Source organism: Chenopodium album, chromosome 1, assembly GCF_948465745.1.
Source record: "Chenopodium album chromosome 1, dcCheAlbu1.1, whole genome shotgun sequence".
Lineage (NCBI taxonomy): Eukaryota > Viridiplantae > Streptophyta > Magnoliopsida > Caryophyllales > Amaranthaceae > Chenopodium > Chenopodium album.
Genome location: NC_137834.1, coordinates 58,174,006 through 58,188,462, shown reverse-complemented (window position 1 = coordinate 58,188,462; position 14,457 = coordinate 58,174,006). Strand labels below are relative to the sequence as shown.

General features: G+C 36.1%; 1 long non-coding RNA gene across 5 annotated transcripts; it reads left to right on the top strand.

The window, feature by feature from the left end:
- The first annotated feature begins 4,822 nt into the window (after positions 1–4,822).
- Positions 4,823–9,312, top strand: LOC145556520 (uncharacterized). Of its 5 annotated transcripts, none has more exons than XR_014091893.1 (8): positions 4,823–5,021; positions 5,731–6,020; positions 6,152–6,258; positions 7,702–7,841; positions 7,930–8,010; positions 8,101–8,189; positions 8,299–8,376; positions 9,067–9,312. It is a non-coding gene; the product is annotated as an uncharacterized LOC145556520 (long non-coding RNA). The 5 variants fall into 5 exon arrangements; XR_014091890.1 differs by having other exon boundaries at positions 5,695–6,020; XR_014091886.1 differs by having other exon boundaries at positions 4,823–6,020; positions 6,152–6,229.
- The last annotated feature ends 5,145 nt before the right edge of the window (positions 9,313–14,457 follow it).

Here is a 14,457-nt window from a genome sequence, read left to right as displayed (position 1 = left end):
CGGGCGCCAGCCCAAGCTTCTCCCGCCCGGCCGGGCGCGCCTCCGGGCGCCAGCCTTTTTGGCCGGGCGGCTCATTTGGGCCACTATTTGGACTTCGATTGGGTTCCAACTCTTCGGGCCAATCTGGATTTCCTCTTCCGGTCTTGAATACTCGGTCCAAATGCCCCGGTATCGCCTATACCGAGCTCGTAATCACCGGTTCGATGGCTCTATCCGGCCCTGGGCTATGGAATCTGGTCGTGTTTCTCCAATGCTCGTGATTGCTCCAAAATATATCGGGAAAATACTCCAAAAGCATAAATCCCTGCAAAAGTCAACCAAATCTACGAAAACACTAGAAAACACCAATTAGTAAAAAAAGTGGCTCTAAAGAGCCAAAAACACTACTAATTATGACCAAGGGACGGGGTAAAATACTGTATAAAATAGACACATCAGTTCAAGCCTCCAAGTCTAGCTCAAGATGGATAGGGTCATAAGATTAAGCATTGGATATTCTTTGACTCGATCATGCATATGAATGTGGCCGCACCTCAATGTGAGGTTGCCTACGTATCCGTTAGGAATCAAGCCGAACGTAGCTCTAAACGAACTTTGCACAAGTGTATGTACACCTGAAAGAGGTCTTTCAAGGGCTGTAATGTGGTTAAGATGATGGTTTAAGGAAGAAAGGGTTAAAAGGATCAAGCCCCTTGAGAAGCCCCCAAGATATGCAATTATGTATTAAACTTTACAAGTTTTATTTTTCATATATATATTTTTAATTTCTTTTCTTTTTTTCATTCTTTTGAATGAATGTAGGAAATCTCAGATCATGCGGTTCATCATTCACTTAGCATTCATGTTTCTCAGGCACGGTACCAAGCACTCGATGAGAGACGCAATTTGAAACATGTTCATATCGGAGACATTGGAACACTTGCCTTTAGACATTGTTTTTTATAAATATAAATATATATATATATATATATATATATATATATATATATATATATATATATATATATATATATATATATATATATATATATTATATATATATTATATATATATATATATACTCACTCTTTTTTGTTTTAGTTGAACTTGCTTTCTGAATGTTACACAATTTCCACACCTTCCCATCCCAGGGTTAGGTGAATGTGGGTTGAATAAATGAGGCCAGACGTTAGACGAGGCTCAAAGTGGTTAATGAAGAAATGGATATGTGATTGAAAATGGTTTACGGGGAATGACAGGGTTGCAAAGGTGCCTCAAATAACTCGAGTACCTTGTTTTTAGTTCGGCATTTTTTTTTTTTTTTTTTTTTTTTGCATAAGAAAGTCATGATCGAGATATAAAGGAATAATGCTCTTTTTATTGATGGAAATGGTGAATCAACAAACACAATGATCAAATAACAGAAAGAGAAATCTATGTTAGGCTAATGGGGAAAAGGGAAATGATTAAGAAAAAATATCATGAAATCTTGTATGATGAACTTGCTGTGCACTTAGTCTTTATTAATTCTTGCCACCTGGAGGGACAAGAAGTTTGTTTGCATCCACCAAGTTTTGAATGACGTCCTTCAAATTCCAACATTGCTCGGTAGTGTGGCCCCTTCCTTGATGGTACTTGCAATGGGCATTGGGATTCCATTTGGCGCTCCTTTATTCAGGTTTTGGCTCTTGAAATGGCCCAATTGGTGTAATCAAGCCTTGACCGTAAAGGCGATCAAAGGCCGCATCATAAGTCATTCCTAAAGGAGTGTTGTAGACACCTAAAAATGTCTCCCCAAAACCAAACCCGATGATGAACAACCTTTCACCACCATTATTGGTCGGGTTGAGTATTTAATTACTGGAGTGCTTAAATCCATATTTCCATTTCATAAACCAACCCAATTCCTAGCCCATTTCCCCAAACCATAACTTATTTTCCTCTTTTCGTGCCTTTAAACCCAAAATAATTCATTTTGTGTCCTTTAAAATCATTCATTTCATGTCCTTTTTATAAAAACGTTTGATCCAGTTTATTTTGGTCCATAATCTGGGTCCAATTATTGAATAGTTGGATGGGGCTTGAAAAGAGTTTTCCAACGATATATTATAAGCACAAATCCGAGTTATAACGAATAAGTTATGGCAAAAATAATAAACCGAGCCCAAACCGAACCTAAGCCCACCTTACCTACGACCCAATGATCATGTGGAGGGTCCAAATTATTTAATCCCATTCATAAACCAATTAGGATTAATTGGAAGCTTCTATAAGTTTCTAAAAGATCTTAATTATCCTTTTTGAAAAGATAAGATTAAATAGTTTGAAATTAAATAAAACTCCTTTTTTTGAAAGTCCTAATTCTATTCGAATTGAAAGACGTTCAAAGGTAGACAAATATTATTTTCGTGACACATATTTTTTATCCAAATTTTATATGGTTGGATAGCCCTTGAAATTATCTTTCCAATGATATATTATAATATCAATTCCGAGCTATAACGGAAAAGATATGAATAAAATGTCAAATTCTATCCAAAACTGACACCGTCTCACTATTTCGGCTATATCTTTTATTCTATAAAATATTTTAATCTGATTATAATTGGGTTAGAAACTTTACTTCAAGATCTTTCCAACAATATCTTATTCATCTTATTCCAATTTTTGGATCAAAAGATATGATAAAAACAAAAACCGTAAAAACTACAGTCTATCGAGTTTTATTCCGATTTAATTTGGATCTTATCTTGTTTTCTTCGACCCTTCTTTTTTCTCTATAAATAGAGGTCATATCTCCCCTTTTTCAAACATCAACAAGCTTGATCATAAAATAATTCTCTTCTCCCTCTTTAGCCTAAATACTAGCCATCCTATTTTCTCAAAATACTTTCCCTAATTAAGCACTCCAAGGAGTCCATACTTAACCCAAAATTCTATACTTAAACGTGAAAGGTATAATTAAATGAGGGTTTGGACCAAATCAAATCTACATTTATTTAATTTAATTTCTATTTAATTTATATTTTTTATTGAAGTTACTAACAATTTTTTCATGATGTAGCAATTTAAAGGAACGCGCGGAATGTGAGTAATTAATTAATTTAATTTCTCTTATTTTATTTTCTTATTGCTAGTATCATGATCAGGTTATTTTATATTTGATTTGACTAACTATTATTGTTAAATTGCTTCCAATATTGATGTTATTCTATTGTTATTTTGATCACCATATTGCATGTTTAAAGGGAATATGTAATTGAAAATCACGCCTAATAAGATAATTTGGACGACCGGTTTAGGTTCCTTTTTAATATTGTTATAACACAAGTGGTCACTAATATTCTAGAATTATGTTTTGCATTAATATTCAACCAATTTAGCCTATTAATAGTTTGGAGCAAATTGAATATTTTGTTTGTATGCCTTTGAGATCGCAAGAATCCCTTTTCACTATAAGAATCGAGTAGAGGCCAATACGGGCGAATGTGACTCCATGACTCACTTTGTACCATCATCCCCGATCCTCCTTTCGTGGTTCCGAACCATATGGAGTTAGTAATATCATTGATTATGAATGGGGTGTAACCTTCACGGGTCAATCGTTGTTGCCTATTGTTGTCCCTTTATCGTTGTCCCTTTATCGTTGTCCCTTTATCGTGGTTGCCTTTTATGATCCGTGAACGGTTTACAAGTTCCTTAAAAACTTGTTGGCGGCTCCCTACTTTCCTTGTCCCTAATCGTATTATGTCAATTCCCACTTCCTATGAGTGCCAAGCATATTCACAACATGCTTTTACGTAGGCGCACTTCGAACGACGCCTACAAGTGTAAGTTCTCCTTTTCTTAAGCAATGGAGCATCAAGAGCTAACAATTCATTGAGATCAACTTGGCTTATATTGTTGGTAGTATTTTCGTGCTTAGAAGACGAAGAAGAAGGATGGTCGTTCTTCTTGTTTTTTAAAGTGTTATTATTGTTACTACCAGCAGTCTTTATTAGCTTATCCTCGATATTGATGCCGATGTCGTATACAGCTTCGAAAGTGTTCAGTGGAAGAAATTTGAGATGTTCCCTATATTTGTGAGTCAGATTTTGAATAAAGAGGCAAACCATCTCTCTTTCTTTGGGAGGATCTACCAAGAGTGAGGTCGTTTCCCTCCACCTGTTCAGATAAACGGTGAAGCCTTCATTCTCTTTCTGTTTGAGAATGGAGAGTTCACGATCAGAAGTTTTAGTTTAAATATTACACTTGTAACGATTCATGAAATTGTCGGTGACATCTTGCGAAGTCGCAGTACGCTTAGCATCTAGGGAATAAAACCATTGTTGGCAAGCATGCTCTGAGGAGAGAGGGAACACCGTAGGGAAGAGTGTTACGTCCAATCCCTTAACAGCCACAGTTGTAAAGAACGCCTTCAAATGGAATATTGGATTGTCAATGGGCTTGAACTTTGGAATAACAGCAGTGGAGAACTTTTTAGCACTAGTGGAAAAAATCTCATTCGTAACAGGCTATTTGTAACGGGCAAAGCTTTGCCCGTTACAATTAAGATATTCGTAACGGGCAAAATAGTGTCCGTTACGAATACTTATTTATTCGTAACGGGCAAAATAGTCTTCGTTACGAATACGTATGTATTTGTAACGGACAAATTAGTGCCCGTTACGAATACTTATTTATTCGTAACGGAAATATTAGTGCCCGTTACGAATAAATAAGTATTCGTAACGGACACTATTTTGCCTGTTACAAATACTATATTACACGTAAATGCCCAAACTTGGCCCAAATGATGAGAGGATCCCAATACTTGGCTTTTTAGGGTTTCACCTCTTTCTCTCTCATCAGTCCCTCACTCCCTCTCTCTCTCCTCTCCTCTCCTCCCGTCATTCACCTCTTTCTCTCATTTCAAACTCAAGCCCTCTCATTTCGAGGAGCAATTTGACCGGCGGCTTCACACACGAGCTCCCAAGCGGCGTCGTTTTTGGGCGGAGGTGTAACCGGCGGTGATGGAACTCTTGGTGATATCTTTGCCGGCGGTAAGAAGTCCTTAAATTGTTTTTTCCTCTTCTTGAATTGATTTCTGAGCATCTAATTCTTTAAATTCTTGAATTCTAATTTGCTTTATTTTGTATTTGATTCATTTTTGGCATTTGGGGTGACATTGGGTAGTTTTGGGCATTTATGTATGAAAACACGGATGATACTGCATTTCCATGGATATAAGGATGTCATTTATCATGTTAAATACTCTTAATTCATTCCCGTAACCAATTTCTATTTTCTGTTTTTTTTCCTGGGTTTCTTATGTAGTTTTTGTAGATCTACGCTTGTTTTTTTAAAATTTGAGGAATGTAGCTTGATGGGTTTTTTTTCAAATCACTTTTAATTGTCTTTTCGTTGTGTTATTTGATGTGATTTTCTTGAGATTAGTTGATGGGATTTTTGGGTTTTTGAATTCGGTATTTGGGATTTTTTGGAGGTGGGGGTTGTCTTAATTGTCATTAGTTATTCCGTTAGAATTGATGTTATGATTTCGGGTATGAACTATTGTAATTCTTGTTGGATGTGTTTTGTTTTGGGGCAAGTGTTGTGGTAGAAATAATGCTTGTTCTTTGTTTTTTCACTTCCTTTGTTATTTTTACAAGTTATTTATTTATTTATTTTAAAATTCTGTGATTCGTACTGAGTGAAAATCTGAGTTTGCTGAAGGAGTAATGTCACTGAATGCAATCTGTGCATGGTAAGGCCCAAAAGAGTGATTTTGATTTGTTATCTAGAGGAGCCTATCTTGTCATGGGTGGGGAATTTCAGCGTGCTGCACTTGTGGAAAGATAACGGCTATAAGTATCCTTAGCTATCAAGGATGGCTCGCGACTTCCTGGCTATTCCTATGTATGTTGCTACTTCTTATGACGGGTACTATACTGAGTAAAGGGGAGTTGAAAGGACATTGTTATCTTTGAAACCTAAGTTGGTGAATGCCTTAAAGTGCACTAGGAGTTGGAAACTCGGCGCTAATAAGTTAAATTAAGAAGGTACTAGTCCTAAATGAACTTCTGCTTCTGTTTTTATGGTCTAAAATGATAATGTTTTGTTCTTTTTTTACTTTCATTTCTGTCTCAATTAATTATCCTCTTAAATTATTCGTGTTGTTTGCTTGTTGCAGCTGCTGCTAGTACAACCTCCAGGAATAAATTGTCATGGTCAAACTATGGGAGTATCCATTGGAGTTCTGATTTTAGAAGTATAAGTATAAGCTTTTGCTTATTACAAGTAATTAAACTTGATTTAGCTCGTGTTTTGGAGTTATCCTTTTAAAAATATGGCTTGCCATTAATCACTATGATCAACTTTTCCATGAAAAATACTGCATTGGTGTTAATTTCTAGTTTACAACTCTAGTTTTATACATTCGTTCACTCAATAATTCATGGTAATGTTTGCCCGTTTCTGTTCAAGCTTACTGTTGGAATTTTGCTCAAATTGCTTGCAGTTTTTTAGAGCAGAAATCAGGATGACTTGTTAAATACTTAAATGGCTTTGGTTATGGTAAACTCCGAATTACAAAACATACATGTAACATACTGAAGAAGTGAAAGTGAAGAGTAGATATCATCATATTGAGATCATAGTAGGCTTATTAGCTTAATACATATGGGCCTGTTTAAATAAAAAATTTAGCTGTCCAAGTATCCAATTTAGTAGCTATGACTATTATTATACATCGTATAAGTGTATAGCCCATGTTTGATCGCATTATATGTTACCCGTTGAATATTTTCTTGGGCTAACTCTTGATCATAATTTAATAACACCTTAATTCAACTATTCAAGATATGTAGTCATAACATTTGTTTTAACTAAATTGAAAAGTTTAAGCTTAAATATACTACGTAACTTAAAGTGAATGTCAACTAATTTAGTTGGTTTGTGTTTTTCAAGTATAATTTTATTTTTTAATTCTTCTTTGTGGGGGAAAAATATGATACATATGATTGTAGATTTAATTTGCTCTAATTTCCTTGGGGTTCTCTTTCTCTAGTCTCTAGCCTATTATGAATTTAACTTTACCAATTTTCATTTTGTTAGATTTTTAGTGAAAGATAAGAGGAATTTAAGAAAATTTAAAATATTTCATAGCTAAATATGTTCCACCAAGTAATCAATTCTTCATGAAACGGTCACAAATATAACACTGAAAAATTTAGATGAATTTAGTTAAGCTATTGTGATTTTGTGAATATGATACTTAAAGATTGTATAAAATCTAGTACATACAGATTGAATAATGTCATTGTACTTTGGTCTAAGGCTCTAAGCAACCAAACAAGATCGTGTTGTAAGAAAAAAAATCTAATGTCAATAATTTAGGTAATAACATGTTTGTATTTAAGCATTTCGTATTGAATTCTTACAAGATGTGATGTTTAGTTTCATACTTGGTACATTGGTTAGCTACAATAAGAAATTGATAGGCTCAAAGAGTATGTCTTTGTGATGGTTGTTTAACAATGAAGCCATCCATTTATCCCAGGAAATAATATACCCTGTATTTCTGAAGATTTTCGTTCGTTTTCCATAGTCCTAATCTCCTTGTCAAATTTTAGTTTGCATACTTAACAACTGATTTTGTCCTGCCTTAAAATTTATTCTTGTAATAAAAAATATACTCTAGAACTCTTAAACTTGATCATGTTTTTTTGTTCTTCTCTAAAGGGATGCTGGGAAAAAAGAGAAAATAAATGAGTGCTGAAGGATTTAAGCCAATATAATCTTACCTTGGATTTCCACTCAATCTTTTGTCACCTCCACAGTGGATTTTACAAGATCACACACCTGTCCCTGTGCCCTTATAGGTAATTTGTGTTATTAATTCTCCTTCTACCCCTTATAGTTTGCTCGGGGCATTTATTTGTTATCTTTGACATTATATCCAATCTGCAGGGTGTTGGCTAAGTGTAGGAAATAAAAATAGATAATTAAAGGTTTAAGAATTCAAAGATGTGAAGCATGTCACTGAGCAAGGTAACTTCTCACAATGTTTTAGCCTTTCTGTCCGAAATCAATTATCTTATCATAGCCTTCAACTCTTTGATGACTGTTCTTGTTGATCAGCATTTCATCTTGAGGCTTTAAGGGTGGATCGCAACAATACTCAGATCACTCACTCAATATCAAGGGCTTATATAACTTCTTCGAGTCAGGTATTCAATAAAATTTACACCTGTCTAAATCTTTTCAGATCCTTTGGCTACTAGTGTTTTCAAGGAAGTAGAAACCCTGTTCACTTTGATACCTCTGTATTTTAAACAGCACAACCAAAGTGATAACTCGACAGTCATGTTTGAAGGACTTGAAATACGGTCTACTTTACTTCCGACGTTGCAAAAGGTATGGTCTAAGCATGGAAACTTGATAGAAAATATAAACATATGTAAGAGCTGAGCATGGAATTTATTTTAATGAATTTTGTTTGTCTTCCAATCTTCTGCTGTTTGTCGAAACCTATGACATGGAATTGAGAGTTCAAGTTTGTATTTAGTTTTAAATAATCATCAGCTTTAATAGAATTCTATCTTCATATGATAAGGCAAAAGGATGCCTTATCATTTTGTTGTTCAAAGTGTTGCGCCGAGTTAAGATTATTGCCCCTCATATTGAGTTTTTTTTTTCTGACATTATATAGGAGGTCTAGCTTGAAGTAAATTTTTTATAAGGTCAAGGCCGTTTTGAATCATTTATCCCCCGATTATTCTCTCTATTACCTATGCTCTGCTGGAAATTTAATCGTTTCAGTGTTTACGTTTGACAAAATAGTGATACGTTGGTTCAATTGATGCATGTGTGTTTGTTCTAGTTACGTTGAGTACTTGAGTTGTCTTAGAAGCTCTCTCTATCTCACACTCTCATTCTTTCTTTATCTTTAATCTCTATTCTTTCTTAAAGAAATCTGGGTATATTCAAGCAAAACAAGTAACTTTCTTTGTCTCTCAATGGGAAAAGTTCATCCTTTTTTGTGTTATTGATTTGGTGTTATCTATTTTTGTGATTTTGATTTTTTTTTTTCATTGATTGGATTAGGTTGCTGCTGCAGATGCTACTGTTATCGTTGTTGCTGCTGCTTATGGTTGCTGCTGCTATGCTATTACTGTTGCTCTAGGAAGCTGTTTAAGCTATAATATTATTTACATTTTTGTTTACTCATTAACCTTTTACAATATTATGAGTTTGTAAGCAGTTTTTAATTGTAAAATAAATTTGGTGTGCATGATATAATTGATAATATATATTTATGTCATGAAAACAAATATTTGGATTTGGATATCACAGTACTTATTTGCAACAGACATTTCACCTGTCTATTATTTTTTTTAATTGGATCTCACAGTATTCGTAACGGGCAGGTTCTGCCCGTTACAAATAACCCCGTTATTCGTAACGAGCAGAACCTGTCCGTTACAAATAACCCCGTTATTCGTAACGGGCAAAACATGTGCCCGTTACGAATAATAGGGTTATTTGTAACGGGTGTTTGGAATGCCCCGTTACAAATAATGGGTTATTCGTAACGGGCAACTGAAACGCCCGTTACGAATGAGTACTTATTCGTAACGGGAATTTCAGTTGCCCGTTACGAATAAGTACTTATTCGTAACGGACGGTGCCCGTTACGAATAACAATCGCCATCCGTAACGGCCGCATACGTAACGGACGCTGCCCGTTACGGATGACCTTTTTTCCACTAGTGTAGGGAGCCTGATTTTCACATCCAAAGGAGTAGGAGGCTATTCCACATTAGTGAAATCCATAGAAATCTTACTCATTTGTTCCTTCAATTTGTCAAGGGTAGAAATAGTGACCTTGTTTTGTTCCATGGTAGTGACCCTAGTGGTAAGGGTTTGCATCATGGAAGACAGTGCCTCGATGGATTTGTTAATGTTCTCAATATCTTCTTTAGTGACCATTGAAAGGTGATAAGTAATGTGGAGATGGCGAAGTTCTCTTTGAACCTCTCTTGGATTTAAGAGATTGTCACGGTCATGACTTAAACTGTATTAATCTACCCCTGCTCCTTGACCAAGTACTGTGAAGTCAAACAATTCACTTAAATTGTTTGACTCATTGCTCAAGATAGGAAAGGAAGGGAAAAAATAGACATTTGAAAACAGGTGAGAAAGACTCTACTGATTTTTTTTTATTATGACGAAAAAAAACGGTGCATGAACCTAGTATACGATCATAAACAACCAAGTGCACAACTCGACTCGGAACATAAAGAAAGTGTGTGGACTATACATGACTCGTGAGTGATTAAGTGATGTTATAAGACTCGTGGTATGTTCGTATGTCTAGACATATGAACAGTAAACAAAATGACTAACACGCAGACCAAATTAGCACGGAAGACCAAAATAGGGGCTGACTGGACTTAAACTTGGGCACTGTGTCGTGGCGCAACTGTCGTGTCACGGAAAACCTGCATCGTGGTGCGGTATAGGACGTCATGACACGGTATTGATTGCCATGACGCGGCTTTTTTTGCCGTGGCACGGTAATTAGTTCCAAGTTTTTATGTGATTTTACAAGTTTTTTTTTTTGCTTTTTGTTTTTTTTGTCAATTTTAGAGTTTTCGCTAATTACTAAGTGAGTAACGTCCAATTGGAAATTGTTAGTCATAAAATAATCCACCATAGAAAAAGAAAGATCGTTAAGGTTAGGATTAAATCAATCAATTATACACACATAGGACACGTAGGCACAATAATGCAAAGAATAGTTCGCAACCTAAAGTCCAGTTCTATGTTCCACTATGGTCAGGTTTTATTTGGTGTCAAAAGGGTACCATGGTTAATAGTTTGGACACGTTAGCAAGGCAGCCTCCCTCGAGGGTGTATTCCAACGGGCGGCTCCACGAGTTCGTGATGAAATCGAACTGGACACCATGGTTTGGGTGGATTTAGAAAAAACTCGGATGAACCCTTTTTTCCATGAGCGTTTTTTGGTTGATAGAGCTTAAATCCCTCGGGGCTAAGACGTGTGTAGAACACACACGTTTTTTCAAAAAAAATCGAAGGAAGCTGACTGTGAGAAGAGAAATAAAGCCACTGGAAGGATTTTAAAACTGTCGCGATACGGCAGAATCTACCGTGTCACGGTGCTGGACGCCGTGACACGTCAAGCTCTCCCAAGGCGCGGAAGTAAGGAAATCTGACTAGTGCCCCTATTTTCTTCGTTCACGACCAGGTCATCCAATTTTTCCTATGGGAAAAACCTAAATGTGACGTTAAAACGTCTATGTATGTGCAAAAAATGCCAAATTAATCATAAGAATACTTTTTAAGAATATTTCAAATCTCATCCACTCATCTTAATTAAATACCGATCACTCAAATCGATAAATAACCAAGAACCCTACCTAGTGGAGTCGGCAAATTGTAGGCGTCGTTTAAAGTGCGCCTACGTTAGCATGTTGTGAATATGCTTGGCACTCATAGGAAGTAGGAATTGACATAATACGATTAGGGACAAGGAAAGTAGGGAGCCGCCAACAAGTTTTTAAGGAACTTGTAAACCGTTCACGGATCATCAAAGGCAACCACGATTAAGGGACAACGAAAGGCAACAACGATTGACCCCTGAAGGTTACACCCCATTCATAATCCATGATATTACTAACTCCATATGGTTTGAAACCACGAAAGGAGGATCGGGGATGATAGTACGAAGTGAGTCATGGAGTCACATTCGCCCGTATTGGCCTCTACTCTATTCTTATAGTGAAAAGTGATTCCTGCGATCTCAAAGGCATGCAAACGAAGATTCAATTTGCTCCAAAGTATAATTATTCTAAATTGTTTGAATATTAATGTAACATATAATTCTAAAATATTGTGATCACTTTAATAAATAACAAGATTACAGAAACCAAAGCCGGTTGTCCAAATTATCTTATTAGACGTGTTTTTTAATTACATATTCCCTTTAACATGCAATATGGTGATCATAAATAATAATAGAACAAACATTAATATTAGAAGAAATTTAACAATAATAGCGTTAGTCAAATCAAATATAAATTAGAAAAAATTAGAAATAATAATCCCAACTTTCATCAATTTTGGTAGAATAATCCCAACTTTAGATTATACTGGAATAATCCGAACTTTAGGGGGGTCTTCTTTTTCTTCAATCCCAATTACCGGTTACCTGTTGAAAAGGTTAATTTCTTTTGTATATATATATAAATGCTAATTAGCAAAAAAAACAATAAAACAATAAAAATAAAAAAAATACCAGATTCCCAGCCCCGTTGCTCACAGAATCCCCAGCCACCACAATCCCACAACCCTTCTCCCGCCGTCCACAACCCACAACCTTCTTCCTGCCGTCCAGCCGCCACTAATCTCGGAAAACCCCAGCCGTCCTTCCCCCTTGAACCACCACCCTCAAACCCACGAATCTCCTTTACCGTCAACCTACTCCAGCCACCACCACCACCACTCGAAACCTCCACAAAACCACTTTGCGAAAACCCTTAAAACCTCCTCCCTCAGTCCCGAAACCCCCCAAAACTCCTCCCACACCATTAAAAACCCTAGTTGCTAGGGTTTCGAGGTGGAGAAGGAGTTTTTGTGGTTTTTTGGGAGAGGGAAATGGGTTTTTTGTGGTGGACTGGTGCTTGCACGGAGGGGTTGGAGGGTATTTCGGGGAAGGGGGAAAATGGCATGAGAAATAGGCGGTCGACGTGGGAAGAATGGCTGTCGGCGATCGACGACGGACTCGGCAGTGGTGGTGTTCTGGTGGAGGTTAGGGTGGGACAGTGTGGGAGGGGAGGTTGGTTGGGTTTCTGATATTTTTTTTTTGTTTTTTTTTTTTTAAAAAAATTTGGACCAATCAAGACTTGACACGTGTCAAGTGACCTGATATAATAGGTCATTGACTTTTGTTGACCAGTTAGGGATTGAAGAAAAAGAAGACCCCCTAAAGTTCGGATTATTCCAATATAATCCAAAGTTGGGATTATTCTACCTAAATTGATGAAAGTTGGGATTATTATTTCTAATTTTTCCTTTAAGTTAACCTAATCATGATACTAGCAATATTAAAATAAAATAAGTAATTAAATTAATTAATTACTCACATTACGTGCGTTCCTTAAAATTGCTACATCATGAATAAATTGTTAGTAACTTCAAAAAATATTAATCAAATTGAAACAATTAAATTAAATAAAAAGTAGAGTTGATTTGGTCCAAACCCTCAGTCAATTATACCTTTCAAACCTTGGTTTAACGACGGAACCTCGAGTTAAGTATTGACTCCTTGGAGTGCTTAAGGGAAGAATGGTGTAATTAAGAATATAGGTTTAAGGGTTAAAATATGAGAGAGAGAGAGAGAAGAGAATGATTTTTGGTGTAAAAGAGAGGAATAGAGAATGATTTTGTGCCCCGAACTGTAGAAAGGAGGGAGGTATTTTTAGAGGAAATGAGTAGGGGATCACATGGAACCCTAGAAAAGATAAAAAAAAAACCCTAAAAATAATGTCGCGACACGGAAAATGTTGCCGTGACATGACAAGGATTCCCGTGACGCGGGGTACTTTGCTGTGAAGCTGGACAGAAAAAAACCAACGGAGGATAAAACGCGTTAGGGTAAACGTAGAGAAAACACGGGAAATTCCCGTGACACGGAACATGTACCGTTTCATGGCACAGCACACCGCGACGCGGCAATGTCCACCGTGGCACGGTACAGTACACCGTGTCATGGTAAAAAAGTGCGTGAGAATAACGCAGAAAAGAAGCGGAAAAAGCACCGTGACACGGTGAGAAATATCGTGTCACGGCAACAGGTACCTGTAGACACCCAAATGTGTCTCCCCAAAACCAAACCCTGTGATGAATACATTTCACGTCATTTGATTATCGAACAAAGCAAAAGTGTGAAAAGTCTAGTGATGAGGATGTTTTTATTAAACTATCTCTTCTTTTTGTTTTTGAAAATATTTCTTTTCTTACCCTATTTTTTAAAAACGTGCATACCAGTTTAGTTTGGTCCATGATAAGGGTCCAATAATGATTTAGTTGGATGGGTTTTGAAAAGACCTTTCCAACGATATATTATAAGCCTAATTTCGATGAATAATGAGGAAGTTATGGCCAAAATACTAAACTGAGCCCAAACCGGTTTTTACCTACGACCCAATGATCATGTGGAGGGTCCAAAGGTTTAATCCTATTCTTAAAATAATTAGGATTAATTAGAAGCTTCTATAAGTTTTTAAAAGATCTTAATTATCCTTTTTGAAAAGATAAGATTAAAGAATTTGAGTTAAATAAAAACTTTTCTTTTTTAAAACTTTCCTTTTTCTTAAATTCTAATTCTATTCGAATTTAAAGATGTTCAAAGACAGTCAGATTTTATTTTTGTGCCTCATAATATTTATCCAAGTTTTATATGGTTAAATAAAT